The following is a 13,812-nucleotide window of genomic DNA, read 5'->3' as shown; positions in this document are numbered from 1 at the left end:
GATGCCTGTTTCTCTGCTTTGCTTTCGTTTAGTTGGGCACCGCAGTCCGGGGCGGGACGGGTCACACACGCCAGCCAGGCACAGCTGGGGGCAGAGCGCTGCCCCTCTGGCCTGTTAGTCGATTCCCCTCGACCCTGGGGCTGCCTTTCAGAGGTTCCCAAAGAGAGGGCCCTGCAAGGGGGAGAGTGAGCGGGATTCGGAGGGGGACCGTCCAGGGGGCTGCACAGAGCCCTTGACTCAGGCACCTGCAGCCTTTCTTCCCAGAGGCCAATAGGCAGACACAGCCTGAAGCTGGGCAGATGGGCTGGGTGGGGTTTCCTGTGTGGATTTCAGCGCTGGGCTGTGTTCGGCTGGCTCTGCTCACTGTAGGACACACAGCGTCCTTCCTTCTGGGGGTGGTAGAGGTCATGTCCACAGCTGCCAGGAATCCTCCAGTTCCCCCTCCCATTTACTGGCAACATTCTCTGCAAACTGGGGAGCCTGCTGGGCTCTGCCAGATCCTGCGACCCCTAGTGGCAGCCGGCAGCTCCACAGGGCCAGTGCTGCGGAGAACAGTGACATTCTGCACAGAACAGTCCTTCTGCACAAACCCCGCACAGCTCCGAGGCGCAGGATTCCCCGGAGCAAAAGGCCCCCAGGGGCGGAGTTTCCATGACCTCCCTCAGCAGCCTGCACCATGGTCCGGCCGTCCTTACACTGTGGAAGTGTTCCCGAGTGTGACAAGATGACCAGTGTTGATATGTTGGGTCCCCAACTTTTCTTGGCAGGAGGGGATCTAGGAAATCACTTCGCCCTGTTCTTGAGAGCCAGCCACTCTCTATCCCTGAGGGTTTGTGCCCATTCCACAAAGATTTGGAGTCCATAGATGGTCCAATTCTCTCTTTCCTTTGGGAGGTTCTAGTTCATTAGAAAATGGTTTTAATGAAACTCTCAAAAGTGACAACATGAGGGACCTACTTTTGCTATGCAAAGACCGCAACCCATTGCCACTTGAAAGAAGCAGTTCCTGACCACCCCTTCTCCCCCCCACACACACACTAGCACTAGATAGTATAAGAATTGTGCTAAAAAAGGCCCTGATTCATTTAAGCACAACTTAACATTAGGCCTGTGCGCAAATCCATCCTTATTCAACAATTCACTCCATGGGGGTGTCTAGACTATAGGGGGGGTTCGAAAAAAAGTGGCCTTTCTTTGAAAAAACTTCCCCTGTGTCTAGACTGCTGCCGCATTCTTTTGACAGTAAATCAAAAGAACGTGGCAGTTTTTTCAACCCCAGAAAATCTCGTTTTATGACGAAGAACGCCTTCTTCAAAAGCGCTCTTTCGGAAAAAGGCACCATGGAATGCAAACTGTGCTTTTTTGAAAGAGCATCCAGACTGCCTGGATGCTCTCTTTCGAAAAAGCAGCTTGCCTTTTCAAAAGTATTGGTTGTCGTCTAGACGCTTTTTTTCGAAAGAGGCTTTTTTCAAAGTATCTTTCGAAAAAGCCTCTTTTGAAAGACGCTTGCAGTCTAGACGTAGGCATAATTTCCAGTACGTGTTGTTTCTTTTTAGGGCGAAGGGAGGGGAATTGGATTAATCAAAACAGTCACACGAAAAACTAAGGGTTACATTTAGATTTTTCCACATGCTTTGTGTTTCGAGAAAATCAGTTGGAGTAAATCAGGAAGTGGATGATGACTGTGCACCATGGTCTGCCCTAGGGAATTATTTCAAAATAACAAGAGAAGTGTCCCCATTCTCAAACCTACTATTATGAAATAACGGGCACTTAACGGGCACACCTAAACCTCATTCTCCGAGGAAGAACGCCTTTTTCCGGCAGAAATCTGTCGAAAAAAGGCGCTATTGCATGAAAACAGGGCTTTTTCAAAAGAGACTGTCTAGACTCTCTTTTGAGAAAGCGAACCGCCTTTTCGACAAAACTTCTTGTTCTCTAGATGCTTCGAAAGATACTGTGGAAAAAGCATCTGTCGAAAAAGCTGTGTAGTCCGGATGTACCTATGGTGTCGCTTGTGTAGATGTGTGGACAGAGTTGGCAACGGTGTTTGTTGCAGGGACAGGTTCATGGCTAAGCGTTTCAGTGGCTCTGGGTACCTGACTGGCTTTGTCAGTCTGTTTTCTCCTCTCCCCAGGGCTGTGTCTACACTGGCCACTTATTCCGGAAAAGCAGCCACTTTTCCGGAATACCTTGCCAGCTGTCTACGCTGGCCGCTTGCTTTTCCGGAAAAACTATGCTGCTCCCGTTCGGGCAAAAGTCCTTTTCCGGAAAAACTGTTCCGGAAAAGGGCCAGTGTAGACAGCCCAGTAGTCTTTTCTGCAAAAAAGCCCCGATCGCGAAAAAGACGATCGGGGCTTTTTTGCGGAAAACCGCGTCTACATTGGCCACGGACGCTTTTCCGCAAAAAGTGATTTTCCAGAAAAGCATCCTGCCAATGTAGACGCGCTTTTCCAGAGATACTTATAACAGAAAACTGTTCTGTTTTAAGCATTTCCGGAAAAGGGTGCCAGTGTAGACGTAGCCCAGGTGTATATTTAAGTTGTAAGAATGCTGGATAAAGAGCTTAGAACGGTGTTTCTTAAACTGTGTTCTGCGGCACACCGGTGTGTGTTTGGTGTTCCTCAGCCTTACAAAGTTACACTGCCTTAGATTCATAGAATCATAGACCACTAGGACTGGAAGGGACCTCGAGAGTCATGGAATATAGTCCCCTGCCCCCATGGCAGGACCAAATACTGTCTAGACCATCCCTGACTGTCCAACTTGCTCTTCAATATCTCCAGATTCCTCAAACACCCTAGGCAATTTATTCCAGTGTTTAACCACCCTGGCAGGTAGGAAGTTTTTCCTAATGTCCAACCTGAACCTCCCTTGCTGCAGTTTAAGTCCATTGCTGCTTGTTCTATCCTCAGAGGCCAAGGAGAACTATTTTTCTCCCCCTTCCGCGTGACGCCCTTTTAGATACATGAAAACTGCTCTCATGTCCCCCCTCAGTCTTCTCTTTTCTAAACCAAACAAACCCAATTCTTCCAGCCTTCCTTCACAGGTCATGTTCTCTAGACCTTTTTTCTTCCTCAACAATTTTTATTCCTCCTCCTTGTGATACTTGAAAGCCGCTCTCATGTCCCCTCTCTCTCTTCTCTTTTCCAAACTGAACAAGCCCAGTTTCTTCAGTCTTCCCTCTTAGCTCATGTTCTCTAGACCTTTCATCATTCTTGTTGCTCTTCTCTGGACCCTCTCCAATTTCTCCACCTCTTTCCTGCAATGCGGTGCCCAGAACAGGACACAATCCGCCAACTGAGGCCTTGGAGGTGTTAGTCTCTGTCTGAGGGATTGGAGCCCATAGGGTTGTATCTTAGGACTGGCTGTAGACGATCGATCGGGTGATGTGTCCTGGATGGAAGCTGGAGGCATGTGGATAAGAAGAGCGGTCAGTAGGGTTCCAGAATGGGGTGATGTTTATGTGACCATCAATTTTTTGCGCTGTAGCACCCAGGACGTGGCTTCTTGTGTGGATTGGTCCAGGCTGGGGTTGATGGTGGGGAGAACATTTCTGCAATCCTGGTGGAATATTTCAAGGGCTTCCTTTGGGTGGCTCCATGTGATGAAACAGGGCGGGATTTGCATTTCTCCTTTGGGATTTGCAGTGTCTGAACGGACCCACAGCCAAGGCAACTTCCTAGGAAGGGGATTTTGGCCGTTGCTTGTTGGATCTGTCGTCTGTGGGCGATGGCCCAGCCCTGGGTCACTGACCGGCACCCACCGAACAAAGACACCCTGGAGCTGGAGCGGAACCAGGAAAGCTTCACGACATCCCCGTCTTTGTTCTGCCCGTGCTCAGGGGCCGGTTCTCCCCTGGGCTCTGTCCCCTGCAGGGCACAGGGACCGGCAGTGCTGGTGATACAGGCGGGCACCATGCCGAGGGAGGGGGACTGTGCTCCAAGGGGTGTGAAAAGGGAACAGTTCAACGAACAACCCCCCCCACCTCAGTCTGGCTCTGCCCCTCAGCCCTAGGCTGGGCTCAGCCTTCCCCTCCCCTCACAGAGCACTGGGCAGCTGTCTCTTCCAGTTCTATGGTTCTATGATAAGGGGATGGTTTGATGAGAACATGATCTTGGTAACTAATTGACCATTCATTATCAGAGGTAAATAGGTCAATGGAGGGATGACAGGAGTTACTATAGAGAACTTTCTGGGTGTCTGGCTGGTGAATCTTGCCCACATGCTCAGGGTTTAGCTGATCGCCATATTTGGGGTCGGGAAGGAATTTTCCTCCAGGGTAGATTGGCAGAGGCCCTGGAGGTTTTTCACCTTCCTCTGTAGCATGGGGCGCAGATCACAGCTGGAGGATTCTCTGCATCTTGGGGTCTTCAAAGTATTTGAAGGCTTCAATATCAGAGATCTAGGTGAGAGGATTATTCTAGGAGGGGTGGGTGAGATTCTGTGGCCTGCACTCTGCAGGGGGTCAGACTAGATGATCATAATGGTCCCTTCTGACCTTAAAGTCTATGAGTCTATGAGCTGGGCACCGGGTCCTGCTTGTGGCTGTCACAGAGCCAGGCTGGAGCTGCCGCTGTTCTTCCTGTGGCAGTCAAAGTCTCCCTTGTGTGGGAAGTGAAAATCTGTGGCTTGGCTAAATGCCTGTAGCATGCAGGGGGCTGTTTTCTTGTCATCTCAGCAGGCCGGGTGCCTGCCACACTCACACGCAGCCCTCTGGTGTCTCTCACAAAAGCGCCATCAGGGAAGGTCACTGACCCGCCACGTCCCAAGCCGCCTGTGCATTGTCTGGCTGGGCTGCCCCTGGCTGGAACGACGACTTATCGGCCCAAGCCCCGAGCGGTGCCAGCCTGCCCCCCAGCACATGCTGAGGGTGCAGAACCCGGCGCTCCCCTTGGGTGGTGGCGCAGGGAGCCCCAGGCTGGGCTCCTCTGCTCGTCTGAACCGGCGTCACGGCCCTGAAGTCGGGGGGAGGGACCCCAAGAGCAGAACCCAGCCCTGGCCTATGGCCGGCCCTGGGGTCGCTCTGGATTTGCACCCGGGTCTGCTCCGTGGTTCACTTCCTGGTCACAGGCTGGCAGTGGGGGGCGACGGCGGGATGGGGGGGTCAGTGCGTAGGGAGGCCCTTGGCCTGTAATGACCCTACTGCTTTGGCCAAAGGAGGAAGGAGGGAAGTGCAGCCGCCAGCAGCGAGTCCCCAGCTCTGCCCTTGTGCGCAGGAGGATTGTGACAGGACACGGACACGAAATCCATCCTCTGGCAGGGAGTCCCGGCCAATGGCTCCCTCCCCTCCCCTCCCCCACAGCCAGGGCACTGCCCTTCCCCTAATCTAGGCACTTTCACTTCCCTCTTCCTTGTTCCCGGGGCCGGCCCCCAGCGGAGCTCAGGGCTCCAGGCTGTGAGGCAGCCCAGCGCCCCTCTGGCCCGGCCCAGCCGCCTGGGGCTCTCGCTGCACCTCCTGCCCCGTGAGGCTCAGGCTGCGGGATGTCGATGGGTAGCAGAGTACAGGGGTCATCGATAAGCCTGAGCTCGTGGGTTAACCCTGCTGAGTACATGCTCTCCCCTCCCCTTGCTGCCTCCGTATCAGAGGGAACGAAGGGGGGAGGGGGAGCCAGTGGCCTGGGTACGGGCTTCCAAGCCAGCTCCCCACGAGTCCTGGATCTGCACAACTGCCTCTCCCCCGCCCGGCACTGCTGCCTCTGATGGGCGGAGAGGGGCAGGTGGGAGCTAGTACATGCAGGAAGCCGGCTTTCCAGCCTGCTCCCCACACATGTCAGCTAATGCGAGCTGCTTTCTTCCTGCCCGTCCCCCACCCATGCTGCTGCCTCAGTATCAGAAGCAGCAGCGCTGGGACGGGAGGGCAGAGGCTGCTGCCTCAGAGCTGCCTTTGTACATGGCGGGCCCAGGCTCACCACAGACAGAGGCTGCTCCGTGGGATTCAGGCAAGGCCTCTGTCCCCAGGGAGCTAGGGCCCATTCTCAAGGTAACCCGTCTCCTAGACCGGTGCCCTGCTTTTGCTGCTGCTGGAGAGGACAGCCGATGAGATGGCGCCATGTCTGCCGCCGGATGCGCTGCCGGTGCTGTTACACAGGTGAGTCTGATGCCGTCGGGCTCGTCGGTGAGCGGTGCCGACACTGGCGGTGCCGACTTTGGCGATGCCGTTGGTACGTCTTGTTCTTCCAGCGCCGATGCCGGAGCCGAGTCTCCACCATGGAGGTCAATGGTGCCGGTTCCCTTGGAAGGGCCAGTCCTGGTGCCGATGTGCTGCGGCCCTTCTTGTGCCTCTCGGCATGACGGCTGAGGGCCATTCCCGACGTTCCCGGCTTATCCCCCACACTGATCCGCTTTGATGACGAGTAGCGGGGTGGGGATACCTCCTTCTTGGGAGCGCTTGGGGTGGTCCAATGTTTACTCCCCCTCCTCCCGACCCCGGGATCTGAAGGACTCCGTGTCCGTAGGCTGCAGAGCCTTGTGGAAGAGCAGCATTTTCAGCCGCATTTCGCGATCCCGTCTGGCTGGCGCTGGGAGCGTGGAACAGCGCGGGCATTTCTGAGGGATACGACCCTCGCCCAAGCACATAATGAGGCTCGAGTGGCCATTGGAGGCGGCATTAGATTGCGACTCATAAGAGATTTTTTGAATCCCAGAGATCCCGGCATGGCTACTTGCTAAGCTATCTACCGAGACTATGAAAGCAACGTTGTTGTTTTTTAATGACTATGAACAGAGAACTATCGACTGTAACTACTGAACTAACAACTCTACCAATTGCCCTGGAACAGGAACTTTCTAACTCCCTCTAATCTTTTCCCCTCAGGCGTGAGGAGAAGCCGTTCACTCCGTCTGCGGTTAGGAGGCCTGGTAGCTTTCAGACTGGACAGTCACAGGCCCGTATGCGAGGAAGGGAAGGGAAGGTGAAACGTGCAAATCCCTCCTGCCCCCCCATATTTCCCCTAAGCATGAGGGGGCTCTTTTAGAGCAGTGGGTCCGCAGCTTGAGCTCAGCCCGCCTTCCTCCCCCCACAGCAGGAAGGGGGAGCTGGCGCTCCAGCCTTGCCCTCCTCACCCCCGCGAGGTTGGAGCGCCAGCCCCGGATTTCTGGCGTTGGGGGATAGAGAAAGCTCCGAGCCCTGCTGCGTGATCAGACTAGCGGGGAAGAAGGGCTCCCTAGCCCCAGTCGCTCTCCCTCCCTCTCTCGGGCTAGGGGAACAGCAGCGCATGGGCACACTGCCTGGAGGCTTTCCCCGCTGCTCCCATTGGCTTGAATGCAGCCAATGGGAGCAGCAGGAGGTCTTGCCTCAGAGCAGTGCAGGGGGGAATCTTTTTGGGGTTGGAGGGGGCCACTGAGCCACAGAAAAATCAGTTGGGAACCACACAGGGGGCTGGACTTGATGACCTTCTGAGGTCTCTTCCGGCTCTATGGTTCTATGATTGTATGAGGTAGGGTGCAGAAGCAGGCTGGGAGTAGAGTCTCTGGCCAGGAGGCAAGTGCCTGGCCAGCAGGGAGGGGGCAGGAGCAGGCTGGGGGTGCAGAATCTCGGTGGGGGACAGCATGAGCGGTCTGGGACTGCGGGGGGCTGGACAGGAAGGGGTAGGGGGACACTTCCTTGCCTTTGTGCCCTGCACTGCTCTGAGGCAAGGCCTCCTGCTGCTCCCATTGGCTTCATTCAAGCCAATGGGAGCAGCGGGGAAAGCCTCCAGGCAGTGTGCCCATGCGCTGCTGTTCCCCTAGCCCGAGAGAGGGAGGGAGAGCGACTGGGGCTAGGGAGCCCTTCTTCCCCGCTAGTCTGATCAAGCAGCAGGGCTTGGAGCTTTCTCTTCCCCCCACAGCAGAAAGCCGGGGCTGGCGCTCCAACCTCGCGGGGGTGAGGAGGGCAAGGCTGGAGCGCCAGCTCCCCCTTCCTGCCGTGGGGGGAGGAAGGCGGGCTGAGCTCAAGCTGCGGACCCACTGCTCTAAAAGAGCCCCCTCAGACTTAGGGGAAATATGGGGGGGGGGGGATTTGCACGTTTCACCCTCCCTTCCCTTCCTCGCATACGGGTCTGTGACTGTCCAGTCCGACAGCTGCCAGGCCTCTGGCTCTGATGAGGTCCCGTGACCAGGCATTCCACAGGCTACTTGCCCCGGGGCAGGAAAAATGTCCCTTTTTAAATGTGCTGCATGTCACTTCAACGGGGACTCATGTGGGGATGGAGTAAGTGATACTGGACGTGATCCCCCGGCCCCCGACACCCGGGGACCATTTTGGACTTGTCTAACGCCCAGAAAAATTATTCATCTCTGGCCTGGGCTCTGCAGGAAGGTCGGTATCCACTGACATCGACCAGTTTCCTCAGAGTCAAGCTCAGGGTCCAATTTGTTCACTCCACCCCCTCAGGTGACTGTTGCCTGGATGGGATGCGGACATCTCTGCCGGACTCCCAACAATTGGAGACAGTCTTTGATGAACTGCCCTGGTCTGGTTGCACTTTCACAGGGCTCCCCAGCGAGCGAAGACCTGTGTTCCCGGGACCTTGGCGGTGGCCTTTGCAGCGTGAGCTTCCAAGAGAAAGGCTTCATTGTGAGGCTCAACAGTCACCCAGAGTTCTTCTTCAGGTCGTGTCCCCGCGGGTGCTCCAGTCTAGGTGTCGAGCTCGTCCCGGGGCCGCAGATCGGAGACTCGTGAGCAGTAGTCTAGCCAGCAGACGTCTCATGATGCTCGCGACGTCTTTCAAGTGCGCGCAGTCCAGTTCCCGCCAGTTCCTCCTAACCGCAGACGGAGTGAACGGCTTCTCCTCATGCCTGAGGGGAAAAGATTAGAGGGAGTTAGAAAGTTCCTGTTCCAGGGCAATTGGTAGAGTTGTTAGTTCAGTAGTTACAGTCGATAGTTCTCTGTTCATAGTCATTAAAAAACAACAACGTTGCTGTCATAGTCTCGGTAGATAGCTTAGCAAGTAGCCATGCCGGGATCTCTGGGATTCAAAAAATCTCTTATGAGTCGTAATCTAATGCCGCCTCCAATGGCCACTCGAGACTCATTAAGAGCTTGGGCGAGGGTCGTATCCCTCAGAAATGCCCGCACTGTTCCACGCTCCCAGCGCCAGCCAGACGGGATCGCGAAATGCGGCTGAAAATGCTGCTCTTCCACAAGGCTCTGCAGCCTACGGACACGGAGTCCTTCAGATCCCGGGGTCGGGAGGAGGGGGAGTAAACATTGGACCACCCCAAGCGCTCCCAAGAAGGAGGTATCCCCACCCCGCTACTCGTCATCAAAGCGGATCAGTGTGGGGGATAAGCCGGGAACGTCGGGAATGGCCCTCAGCCGTCATGCCGAGAGGCACAAGAAGGACCACAGCACATCGGCACCAGGACTGGCCCTTCCAAGGGAACCGGCACCATTGACCTCCATGGCGGAGACTCGGCTCCGGCATCGGCGCTGGAAGAACAAGACGTACCAATGGCATCGTCAAAGTCGGCACCGCCAGTGTCGGCACCGCTCACCGACGAGCCCGACGGCATCAGACTCACCTGTGTAACAGCACCGGCAGCACCGGCTGTGCATCCGGCGGCAGACATGGCGCCATCTCTTCGGCTGTCCTCTCCAGCAGCAACAAAAGCAGGGCACCGGTCTAGGAGACGGGTTACCTTGAGAATGGGCCCTAGCTCCCTGGGGACAGAGGCCTTGCCTGAATCCCACGGAGCAGCCTCTGTCTGTGGTGAGTCTGGGCCCGCCATGTACAAAGGCGGCTCTGAGGCAGCAGCCTCTGCCCTCTCGTCCCAGCGCTGCTGCTTCTGATACAGAGGCAGCAGCATGGGTGGGGGACGGGCAGGAAGAAAGCAGCTCGCATTAGCTGACATGTGTGGGGAGCGGGCTGGAAAGCCGGCTTCCTGCATGTACTAGCTCCCACCTGCCCCTCTCCGCCCATCAGAGGCAGCAGTGCCGGGCGGGGGAGAGGCAGTTGTGCAGATCCAGGACTCGTGGGGAGCTGGCTTGGAAGCCCGTACCCAGGCCACTGGCTCCCCCTCCCCCCTTCGTTCCCTCTGATACAGAGGCAGCAAGGGGAGGGGAGAGCATGTACTCAGCAGGGTTAACCCACGAGCTCAGGCTTATCGATGACCCCTGTACTCTGCTACCCATCGACATCCCGCAGCCTGAGCCTCACGGGGCAGGAGGTGCAGCGAGAGCCCCAGGCGGCTGGGCCGGGCCAGAGGGGCGCTGGGCTGCCTCACAGCCTGGAGCCCTGAGCTCCGCTGGGGGCCGGCCCCGGGAACAAGGAAGAGGGAAGTGAAAGTGCCTAGATTAGGGGAAGGGCAGTGCCCTGGCTGTGGGGGAGGGGAGGGGAGGGAGCCATTGGCTGTGACTCCCTGCCAGAGGATGGATTTCGTGTCCTTGTCCTGTCACAATCCTCCTGCGCACAAGGGCCGTGCTGGGGACTCGCTGCTGGCGGCTGCACTTCCCTCCTTCCTCCTTTGGCCAAAGCAGTAGGGTCATTACAGGCCAAGGGCCTCCCTACGCGCTGACACCCCCCCATCCCGCCGTCGCCCCCCACTGCCAGCCTGTGACCAGGAAGTGAACCACGGAGCAGACCCGGGTGCAAATCCAGAGCGACCCCAGGGCCGGCCATAGGCCAGGGCTGGGTTCTGCTCTTGGGGTCCCTCCCCCCGACTTCAGGGCCGTGACGCCGGTTCAGACGAGCAGAGGAGCCCAGCCTGGGGCTCCCTGCGCCACCACCCAAGGGGAGCGCCAGGTTCTGCACCCTCAGCATGTGCTGGGGGGCAGGCTGGCACCGCTCGGAGCTTGGGCGGATAAGTCGTCGTTCCAGCCAGGGGCAGCCCAGCCAGACAATGCACAGGCGGCTTGGGACGTGGCGGGTCAGTGACCTTCCCTGATGGTGCTTTTGTGAGAGACACCAGAGGGCTGCGTGTGAGTGTGGCCCGCACCCGGCCTGCTGAGATGACAAGAAAACAGCCCCCTGCATGCTACAGGCATTTAGCCAAGCCACAGATTTTCACTTCCCACACAAGGGAGACTTTGACTGCCACAGGAAGAACAGCATCAGCTCCAGCCTGGCTCTGTGACAGCCACAAGCAGGACCCGGTGCCCAGCTCATAGACTCATAGACTTTAAGGTCAGAAGGGACCATTATGATCATCTAGTCTGACCCCCTGCACAGTGCAGGCCACAGAATCTCACCCACCCCTCCTGGAATAATCCTCTCCCCTAGATCTCTGATATTGAAGCCTTCAAATACTTTGAAGACCCCAAGATGCAGAGAATCCTCCAGCTGTGATCTGTGCCCCATGCTACAGAGGAAGGTGAAAAACCTCCAGGGCCTCTGCCAATCTACCCTGGAGGAAAATTCCTTCCCGACCCCAAATATGGCGATCAGCTAAACCCTGAGCATGTGGGCAAGACTCACCAGCCAGACACCCAGAAAGTTCTCCATAGTAACTCCTGTCATCCCTCCATTGACCTATTTACCTCTGATAATGAATGGTCAATTAGTTACCAAGATCATGTTCTCATCAAACCATCCCCTTATCATAGAACCATAGAACTGGAAGAGACAGCTGCCCAGCGCTCTGTGAGGGGAGGGGAAGGCCGAGCCCAGCCTAGGGCTGAGGGGCAGAGCCAGACTGAGGTGGGGGGGGCTGTTCGTTGAACTGTTCCCTTTTCACACCCCTTGGAGCACAGTCCCCCTCCCTCGGCATGGTGCCCGCCTGTATCACCAGCACTGCTGGCCCCTGTGCCCTGCAGGGGACAGAGCCCAGGGGAGAACCGGCCCCTGAGCACGGGCAGAACAAAGACGGGGAAGTCGTGAAGCTTTCCTGGTTCCGCTCCAGCTCCAGGGTGTCTTTGTTCGGTGGGTGCCGGTCAGTGACCCAGGGCTGGGCCATCGCCCACAGACGACAGATCCAACAAGCAACGGCCAAAATCCCCTTCCTAGGAAGTTGCCTTGGCTGTGGGTACGTTCAGACACTGCAAATCCCAAAGGAGAAATGCAAATCCCGCCCTGTTTCATCACATGGAGCCACCCAAAGGAAGCCCTTGAAATATTCCACCAGGATTGCAGAAATTTTCTCCCCACCATCAACCCCAGCCTGGACCAATCCACACAAGAAGCCACGTCCTGGGTGCTACAGCGCAAATATTTTATGGTCACATAAACATCACCCCATCCTGGAACCCTACTGACCGCTCTTCTTATCCACATGCCTCCAGCTTCCGTCCAGGACCCATCACCCGATCGATCGTCTACAGCCAGTCCTAAGATACAACCCTATGGGCTCCAATCCTTCAGACAGGGTATGTCTACACTACCCCGCTAGTTCGAACTTGCGGGGTAGTGTAGACATACCCTATGAGATAATGATACTAGGGGTGATAGTTAGGGAAGCTATCTTTGTAATGGGTAAGGTAATTAGCATCTTTTTTAAGGTCCATTTGTAAAGTGTCAAATTTAAGCATGAATGACAGTTTGGAGGAAGTGGGTCTGACCCACAAAAGCTCATCACCTAATAAACCATCTTGTTAGTCTTTAAAGTGCTGCATAGTCCTGTCTTTTGTTTCAGCTATACCAGACTAACACGGCTACAACTCTATTACTAGTTTGGAGGTTTCTCTTTGTCGTCTGGTGTTAAAGTCTCTTTGAAGTAAGATACATGTAGTAAGGTCGTTAAGACTATGCCTAGGTTGGTTGAAATGAAATGAAAGTGATTTTCGTGGTGATAATGTCTGATGTCTGATTTGTGGCCATTAATTCTTTGGCAAAGTGTCTGAGAAGTCTGTCCAATGTACATAGCAGAAGGACACTGTTGGCACATGATGGCATAAATTATATTACTGGATGAACAGGAACACGTGTCTTTGCTCATGTAACTGACATGGGTTGGTCCAGTGATGGTGTCAGCAGAGTAAATATGTGGACAAAGCTGGCACTGGGGGTTCATAAGAACATAAGAACGGCCGTACTGGGTCAGACCAAAGGTCCATCTAGCCCAGTATCCTGTCTACCGTCAGTGGCCAGCACCAGGTGCCCCAGAGAGGGTGGACTGAAGACAATGATCAAGCGATTTGTCTCCTGCCATCCCTCTCCAGCCTCTGACAAACAGAGGCCAAGGACACCATTTTATCCCCTGGCTAATAGCCTTTTATGGACCTAACCTCCATGAATTTATCCAGCTTCTCTTTAAACTCTATTATAGTCCTAGCCTTCACAGCCTCCTCTGGCAAGGAGTTCCACAGGTTGACAACACGCTGTGTGAAGAAGAACTTCCTTTTATTAGTTTTAAACCTGCTACCCATTAATTTCATTTGGTGTCCTCTAGTTCTTCTATTATGGGAACTAATAAATAACTTTTCTTTATCAGCCCTCTCCACACCACTCATGATTTTATAGACCTCTATCATATCCCCCCTCAGTCTCCTCTTTTCTAAACTGAAAAGTCCCAGTCGCTTTAGCCTCTCCTCATATGGGACCCGTTCCAAACCCCGAATCATTTTAGTTGCCCTTTTCTGAACCCTTTCCAAGGCCAAAATATCTTTTTTGAGGTGAGGAGACCACATCTGTACACAGTATTCAAGATGTGGGCGTACCATAGTTGTATACAGGGGCAGTAAGATAGTCTGGGTCTTATTTTCTATCCCTTTTTTAATAATTCCTAGCATCCTATTTGCCTTTTTGACCGCCGCTGCACTCTGTGTGGAAGTTTTCAGAGAACTGTCCACGATAACTCCAAGATCTCTTTCCTGATTTGTTGTAGCCAAATTAGCCCCCATCATACTGGACGTATAGTTGGGGTTATTTTTCCCGATGTGCGTTACTTTACACTTAT

Source organism: Pelodiscus sinensis, chromosome 19 (assembly GCF_052426305.1).
Source record: "Pelodiscus sinensis isolate ZL-2025 chromosome 19, ASM5242630v1, whole genome shotgun sequence".
NCBI lineage: Eukaryota > Metazoa > Chordata > Testudines > Trionychidae > Pelodiscus > Pelodiscus sinensis.
Note: the sequence above shows the minus strand (reverse complement) of the source record.